This window comes from Pteropus medius, unplaced genomic scaffold (assembly GCF_902729225.1).
Source record: "Pteropus medius unplaced genomic scaffold, Ma_sr-lr_union100, whole genome shotgun sequence".
Classification (NCBI taxonomy): domain Eukaryota; kingdom Metazoa; phylum Chordata; class Mammalia; order Chiroptera; family Pteropodidae; genus Pteropus; species Pteropus medius.
Genome location: NW_024347790.1, coordinates 3,831,662 through 3,837,661, shown reverse-complemented (window position 1 = coordinate 3,837,661; position 6,000 = coordinate 3,831,662).

Genomic DNA, 6,000 nt, shown 5'->3' with positions numbered 1-6,000 from the left:
GCTTCTGGAACTCTCATTAGTTAAAATCTAGACTCAATTAATGTGGTAGGCAGAATAATGGCCCCTCAAGGATGTCCTAATCCCCAGAATTTGTGAATACATTATCTTATATCACAAGGGGGAATTAAATTTATGGACAGAATTAAAGTTGCTAATCAGCTGACCTTGAAATGAGGAAATTATCCTGGATTACCTGGGCAGGTCCTAAATCATCACAGGGTTCTCATAAGTGAATGAAGGAAGCAAGAAGATCAAAGTCAGGCAAAGATTGAAGATTGAACTGTGCTCCTTTGAAGATGAAAGAAGGAGCCACGAGCTAGGGAATCTTCGCAGCCTCTAGAAACTAGAAAAGGTGAGGAAACAGATTTTCCCCAAAGGAACTCAACCCCGCTGATCTCTTGATTTTAACCCTGTGAGATTCATTCTAGACTGCTGACTTCTGGAACTGTAAGATAACAAATTCATGTTGGTTTAAGCCACTAAGTTTGTGATAATTAATTACAGCAGCAACAAGAAACTAATACAGTTGATCTAGCATCAAGAGAGGAAAAATCCTGCCTATGTTTCCTCCTATTGGCCTGGTCAGAGGCTTTCCTCACGTCCAAGTCTGCTCACAGCCAGCAGATCCAGGCTGTGTAGAAACTGCTGGAAATTGGAGTCAAGAGGGGAGGACAGCAAGAAAGCTTTCAGTGCGCCATCTTGCTAAACGCTCCATCACTCACCTTTTCAACGTTGTACCTGCCATTCTCAAATTCTCAAGCACAGCACCTTCATCTTATCTCTGGAGTTTATATCTCTAGTAAAACCAGGCCACTTGTTATTCTTTTGTGTCATTTGTTTGAATTTTAATGCTCTCTTAGGTTCCAAAGGTAGAGGTTGCTGGCAAAAGAGAGAGGAAAAAAGAAATAGGCCTGAAAAACAAACAGAGCCACAGTCAGGAGTTGCTCCTGTTCTCTGAGGTGAAGCTAGAAGAACTGGGGGTCAGAGAGATGTTCACGTTCACTGAACTCTGTGGGCTAAGAGGCCCTCTGCCTGCGGTAAACGAGCGCATTAGTGAGAATGATTAACATGACCTAGAGTATGACCTAGATTAAGCTAGAGAAAATAACTGACTGCATGAGGATAAAATCAAGCCTGAGACTCCGGGTAGGGGAATTAAAAAGCAACAGGTCAAATTAAGTAGTCCGGCACACCATTTAGAATCGGGAATTTGCCTGGTAATTAGAAGTCTTGCTCTCTTTGGCAATAATTGCTGCTGACTGGGAAATTTATAAATGTGGTGGCTATTCTTTTTCATGGAGAAAATGCACTCCCACTTAATGAAGGAAATGTGCTTCTTTATCCAAAATATGTATTACCATAGGTAGAAATAAGATAGAAAGCATAGGAATATGTTTCAGGATATCAGACTAAAGGAAAACAGCAGTTTCAGAAACATGAGGAAAATAACATCAATGTTCAAGAAAGAATAAAATACATTTTGGGAGGTTTCGTTTGGCGGGAAGAGGATGTTGCATTGCATAAAAGGAGAAAAAGCCACAAGTAATACAACAAGACTAGATGAGCTGGGAGGGGTCCTGTCTGAATCTGAGAGGGAGGCGAGATCTGGTTAGAGGGGGCTCAGTGAACTGTGGCCCATTGGCCCAATGTGGCCTGCTTGTTGTTGTAAATAAAGTTTTATTGGAACACAGTATACTCACTCATTTAAGCATCTTCTATGAGTGCTTTCATGCTGCAATAACAGAGTTGAAGAGTTGCCAAAAAGACCGGATGGCCCACAACAGGGAAAATGTTTATGATCTGGCCCTTTACTGAAAAAGTTTGCTGGCCTTTCAGATAGATATTTCTATTAGTAGAAATATTGGGATTAGCTGTGACGTACATTCTGAGTAAGTCGTAATTAATAACAGTCGAATCACCTAAGTCCTCAAATGATTTACTTTTTAAAAAATAAAATGGACAGAAAAAATTTAAAAAATAAATAAATAAATAAATAAATAAATAAATAAATAAATAGATAAATAAATAAATAAATTAGGTAGGGTGGATTCAAGGTTATCTCCATGAACAGCTCTGGGAAAGAGAGAGAGAGTTACAGCTACCAAGCAGGATTTCCTGTTTCCTGAGTATCTCTGAGAGGGATTCGCTGCTAGATGAGACACATCTACGACGAGCATCACTGGAAAAGACAAAATTGAAAACTGCTCATTGAGAGAAACTCGTGTTAAGTGTTTAGGAATTTCTAAAAAATGCTTGAAGGACGTCAGTGGATGATGTCCTTCCTCGTTAGCAGCATAACCTGGAATAAGACTCTCCCATCACCTCGGACCCCTTCAGCTTTGATGCGAGCACATCCAGGATTGCCTGTTTGAATTCTCTCTCCCCTGGTCATCCATCCAAAGTTCAACATCAGGTTTTCCTGTAGACCATTTGAAAAGGCCTAGTATGATCTCAGGAGTCCCTCGCATCCTGAAAATGTTCTAACTTTTTTTGTCGGAAGTTTGCGGTAGGGAGGTGGTAGGGAAATTGGGGTTGGTGGGGGTCGGAATAAGATGAGAGATTTAAAGAAAATGCAGTATCAGGTTGAGCAACCATTTTAGAGTAAATTGTTTCCTGTCAGAGTCTCTAGTTGACTTTATTTTAGAACCTTCCCGATTTGGATAGTAGGGAGGGAATGAGGAGAACAACAGTATATTTCCTGGTTGCCTGAAAAGAAGGTGATATATCACGAAGCTTTCCCAAGCAGAAACGGGAAGGTGCTGAATGTATGGATAGGGTCCAGGGAGAGAAATTTTGGAGACATAATAATTTTATAAAGTGCTGGCTGATTTACCTTCAGCTGGATGATGGCAAAGAGAAGTGTTAAGTCAAAATACGTCATCCATCTACAAAGCAAATCCTCTGCTTTATATAACTCAGAAAGATACTTGAGTTTGTATCTTTATCTATTTTATCCTCGTGTGTTTGTTTGTAATATATGTAAATTCCAGGTGCCTTAAAGATATTCTATCCTATCTCACGTTAAATGTGACTGTTCTAGTACCTGAAAGCATCTTTCATGTGGCATTCAATTAATTAGTTAATTGCAATTAATCACAGGAGTTTCACAAATGATCATTTAACCTGAGTGAGTAATGCGGGTCCAGGTGGTTAATACAGAGAAGAGATTTCATCTTGGAGAGAGCAGAGATTAATACTTTACTTGTGAAAACTGAAATATTTTTTGATGTTCACCTCCGTGAAAGTATTGTTTCAAGTTTTCCTTTAGACTTATCATCTAAGAAAGGAAAAAAGTAAGAATTCAACATATTTTTAAAAATTTATGTTAGCAACGTTTTAAGGGACACTGGAGGGCAGGATCTTTGTTCACTGTGTATTCCCCACACATAAAATATTGCCTGGCACACAGTAGGAACTGAGTATTTTTTGAATTATACTCATGGATTTTTTTTCCTTGTTATTTTCCTGCTGTTCCTTCAACATTTTGAGTCCAATGTTTTGGTTTTCATATGTCTTCCTGCAACCACAGAGAATTCCTTACTGGATATTAATATGCATATCAAACTTCAGATGGTAATAAAAACAAAACTGAAGGAGACAGTATATATTTGGTTTTTCAAATAGCTTTCATTTACTTCCCTGTCTTTATTACGTTTCATCTTATTTGTATTCATTTTGTTTTATCAATTCAAATATGTCATTTCCAGTGTTCTTTTTCACAGGAAAGCCAATGAGGTTTGGGTAGTTATTGTTTATTTAAGGAAAAACAAGCAACAACCACTACAACATATAACATATTTCTTAATTTACATAGCAAAGATCTCCTTCGTAAAGAGAATAAGTCACACACCCGAGGGCAGTTATAGAAGTCTTGGAGAGGAGATCCTAAAAAGTAATTTCCTCAGCCTTTCATGGAATCTTCACTGTGCCTCATTCTTCTCTCTTTAACAGGAAATAAATGTATAAAAGTGGAATCTATGATGAAGCTAGTATTTTAGGAGTATTACAATCCGTCTCTTTGGTAAGAGAGAAATAGAACAATGCTTCACATTTTTAAAGTTCTTCTGAAGGAACAAACAGAACAAGAAACAGGCTCATAGATATAGAGAACAAACTGATGGTTGTCGGATGGGAGAAGGGTTGAGGGGCTGGGATGAAGGGATTAAGTACAGATTGGTACCTACAAAATAGTCATGGGGATGTAAAGAACAGCACAGGGATATAGTCAATAATATTATAATAACTGTGATGTCAGGTGGATACTAGAATTATCAGGGTGGTCACTTTGTAAATTATTATATAAATGCCTAAACACTATACTATACACCTGAAACTAATATAAAATAACATTGAATGTCTACTGTAATTGAAAAAATTTTTTAAAAATTTGAAGTACAAGAATACAAATGAACTTTATAACTTGATCTGTGACAGTCATAGATATTTTAGGATTCTGTAAAAGGAATGACATGGACCATAGCTAAGCAGACAGAAGCCAAATTCTTTCACAGTCACTTGTAGTCACTTGTAATTTGGAGTTAGTTTACCTCCAAATTTGAGATACCCACCAACCTGAGATTTTTATATTTACAGTTCAAGATAGCTAGAAGAAACAAGAACCAATAAAAAGATGAAGGTAAATATGGGACGATTGTGTATTATTTTTAGACCAGGGAGTGGGTATGATTTCAGATTTGAAAATATGGTTTTAACATTAAATTGGAGACCACAGGACATATTTTAAAGAGCAGACTACAAATCTCATTTCCTTTAACAGAGCACATTGTAAAAAGCCTATATTTCTAAATAAAAGAAGGTTACATTGTTATTTTATTTGAGTTTTTCTGTTTGATCATCTCCAATTCAGCTCTTCTAGGGATATCAAAATAAGGTGAGGACTAAAGTCCTATCAAGACACTGGGGTTTTTCCATCTGCAAAATAAAAAATGTGAAGGACCTGTGAAGAAATCTCATTCAAACTTCGAAATTCATTTGTATCAACAGGAAAAAACTATCACTGTAAATCAGTGTAGCTCAAGGTTAAGGAAACAATTAGAGGATTTGGAGGAGAGAGAGAAGAAAATAGCTATTTTGACTGGACCAATTTCTTTCTGAATAATGCTATAATTTGGATTTAATCTTCTGGCAATGTGGTTTGTCATGCAGTATGCTTTAAGGCTTTTTCAAAATATTAAATACTTTTATGGAGTTTTTGATGTGCTAACTATAGATTATATCATGGTAACATGGTTTTTATTTCTTGGGTTAAAATGCAGCTCTTTTGTTCTCAAAGGAAGAAAAATGTGTCACAGTAATCCTTTTCTCATGCCATAAGCCTTGCAACCATAGCAAAAATGCTTGCTTCATTCTTTATGAGTGCTTTGATATAAAATGCCTTTAATTGTCTAGCTAACAGAGCAGCAGCGTGTTCTAATTGGAAAGGAGGCTGCCTAGCTTTGTCATGCACGTTTGATAAGACATACTCGCCCTCCCTGCACATCACCTCAGCTAAATAAATTGTATCTCATTTCTTTATGTATCACGATGATGTGGAACTTGAAAGGGACACAAAAGTTTGCCTGTGCTGCAAATCTCTCCATCCTCGATTATTTAAATTTCTCTTCCTCATTAATTTCCTTCTGTGAGTTTTCACTCTTCAGTGGATCATAAATCTGATTTTTTTCTTTACAATTTATTGGTCATCAGTAATAATGAGACATTGCTAGGTGAGTGTAGCTTTGTTTTCATAGCGATTTTATATAAATCATCACCTTTTACAGCCTATTGGGGTTCCCTCCTCCATTCTGCAGAACGGTGATCTTCAGCTCAGTGAGTGTCAGGGACCTCCCATGTCAACCCTGCAGCTGAGGGAAGGCAGAGCCAGGACCACTCTTGGGCTTCCAGACTTGGGGCTCATAGAACTCTCTCATTCCATATATTGAGGTTTTCAGATGCCCACTATAAAAAGCCAGCAACAATAATCTATGTTCATCATTATGG